Raw genomic sequence first — 2,500 nt, forward strand, 5'->3', positions numbered from 1 at the left:
CGTGGGGCGGCGCGTGTGCGGCGTGTGGCGTGTGGCGCCGGGGAGGAGGGGCAGGGGGGGTAGGAGGGGGTCTGTGCCCCTCGCCCCCCGCCCTCCCAACCCCGGCCGCCCCTCCCTCGGTCGCCACCGTCCCCCCCGCTTCCCCACGTCCCCCGCCGCCACCCGTTCCGGGCGCCCCCGCGCCCGCGCCCCGTGTCTTCTCGGCCGAGGGCGGGGCCCCGCCGTCCGCCACGTCGCCCCGTCCCGTCCCCGCTCGCACGGGCGGGCTCGCGCGCGTCTCTCCCCCCTCCGCTCCCCTCGCTCGGCCGCCGCGCGCCGCCGCCCTCTGCCCACTCACTCCCGCCTCGAGCCCCGACGCACACCCGTTCCAGGTACCTAGCGCGTTCCGGCGCGGAGGTTTAAAGACCCCTGGGGGTCGCCAGTCCGCCTCAGGTCGGGGGGCGGTCGGGCCCGTGGGGGAGACGGCGAGGCCCCTCCCGGCCTGTTGTCTCCACCCCAGACTCCGCCTCCGCGCCTCGGGGCCAGGGGCGCCGCCGCCGCCGCCGCCGCCGCGCTGCGCTCCATCGGTGCCGCGTGTGTGTGTGCGCGCGCGCGCGTGTGCCCCGCGTCCCCGCGTGGAGGCGGGAACCCCCCCGGGCGCCTGTGGGGGTGCCCGGGCCCGCCCCTTCGGGTCGCCGGCCCGGGCGCCCCTTTCGTGAGACCTTTCCCGACCGCTTCGTGTCCGGTGTCGATTCTGTACGACCTGGCCGGCCGGAGGCAAGCAACCCCCCGCCACCCACCCGCGCGCGCGTGTGCGTGCGGTGGTTGGGGGCTGCGCGTGCCGCGCCAGGGTTGGGGTTGTCCCCCGACCACAGCAAACCCAAAAACACTGACGACTCTTAGCGGTGGATCACTCGGCTCGTGCGTCGATGAAGAACGCAGCTAGCTGCGAGAATTAATGTGAATTGCAGGACACATTGATCATCGACACTTCGAACGCACTTGCGGCCCCGGGTTCCTCCCGGGGCTACGCCTGTCTGAGCGTCGCTTGCCGATCAATCGCCCCTCCCCGTGCGGTTGGGGTGCTGGCTGGGGGTTGCCCCTCGCAGGGCCCCGCGCCCGGCTGCCCCGCGGCCGGTGGGGTCCTCCGTCCCCCTAAGTGCAGATGCCGGTGCGCCTCCAGGCCAGGTCGCGTGCGGACGCCCCTCCGCCCTGTGCCCGGCCCGCCGTTCTCTCCGTCCTTCCCTTCCCCGGCCCGCCACGCCGACCCCCATCCCCGACTGGGGCGAGGGAGGTGTGTGGGTCGTGGTCTGGCCGTTGGGGAAAAGGAAGGACGGTCGGTTGTCCGGGTCGGCACGTGTGTGTGTGTGTGTGTGGCGCACGGGGACGTGCCGGCGCGGAGGCTTGGGGGCGCCCGCCCCGCCCCTGCGTGAGATGGGAAGTGGAGAAGGAGAGAGCGAGCTCGCGCCGGGGTTCGCGGCCGCCACGGACCCTCTGGAGCCTCCCTCGAGCCGCACGCGGCCGGCCAGGGGCCGGGGTGGGGCTTGGGGTTTGTGGGTGGCCTCGGCCGCCCCCACACCACCCCACCCCACCTCAGCCTCGCGTCGCCCCTGCCGGGGGTTTTGGCTCGCGCCGAGGCCGTGTCGCGCGCGGGGCCCGCGCCCTGGGGGTGCGTGCCTCCGGCGGTGACCCACGGGACGCCGTGGCGTCGCCCGCCGCCGCGCGCCTCTGCCCCCACCACGGGTCTGCCGGCCGCGCCGCGCCACGCCGCCCCGAGCCTGCGGGGTCTTGCGCGCGCGTGGGGGAGGGTGTGTGAGGTTGTGCCGCGCCGCCACGTCGGCCCCGCCGCTGGCGTTTTTCGGCCACCCCTCCGCCCTCCCACACGTCTCGCTCCCCCACCCCGGCGAAGGGCCTGTGCCGCCGGCGCGTGTCTCCGCCCGCCCGCCCGCCTTCCGCCGCCTGCCCGCGTCCCGTCCCCGAGCCTCGCTCGTGTGTCGGTCGTGGGGTGGGGTGGAGCGGAGGCGCGCGTGCGCGGATGCGTGTCTGCCCGTGGCCTCCTCGCGGGTGCCGTGTTCCTCCGCGGCACGTGCCCCGCTCTCTCGCCCTCCCTGCCCCCAACGCCTCACCGGGCCCTTTCCCCGCACGTGTGCCGGCTGTGCGTGCGTGCGTGCGAGCCGGACGGTGGCCGCGTCGCCGCGTCCGTCCGTCCGTCCGTCCGCCCAGGCAAGCCGCGCGCGCGCGCGCGCGCGCGCCAGCCGGCCCGTGCCCTCCGAGACGCGACCTCAGATCAGACGTGGCGACCCGCTGAATTTAAGCATATTAGTCAGCGGAGGAAAAGAAACTAACCAGGATTCCCTCAGTAGCGGCGAGCGAACAGGGAAGAGCCCAGCGCCGAATCCCCGCCCCGCGGTGAGGCGCGGGACATGTGGCGTACGGAAGACCCACTCCCCGGCGCCGCTCGTGGGGGGCCCAAGTCCTTCTGATCGAGGCCCAGCCCGTGGACGGTGTGAGGCCGGTAGCG

The 2,500-nt window shown here is 75.4% G+C and overlaps 2 non-coding genes across 2 annotated transcripts in view; both read left to right on the forward strand.

The window, feature by feature from the left end:
- Positions 1-873: 873 nt before the first annotated feature.
- LOC130681654 (5.8S ribosomal RNA) lies at positions 874-1,026 on the forward strand. Its single transcript, XR_008994857.1, has one exon. It is a non-coding gene; the product is annotated as a 5.8S ribosomal RNA (ribosomal RNA).
- A 1,230-nt stretch (positions 1,027-2,256) lies between these two features.
- Positions 2,257-2,500, forward strand: part of LOC130681593 (28S ribosomal RNA) — a 5,482-nt gene continuing 5,238 nt past the window's right edge. The window contains exon 1 of the ribosomal RNA XR_008994796.1: positions 2,257-2,500. This exon is cut by the window's right edge and continues 5,238 nt beyond it. This is a non-coding gene — a ribosomal RNA (28S ribosomal RNA).

The sequence above is a fragment of the Manis pentadactyla genome, chromosome 18 (assembly GCF_030020395.1).
Source record: "Manis pentadactyla isolate mManPen7 chromosome 18, mManPen7.hap1, whole genome shotgun sequence".
NCBI classification, from domain to species: domain Eukaryota; kingdom Metazoa; phylum Chordata; class Mammalia; order Pholidota; family Manidae; genus Manis; species Manis pentadactyla.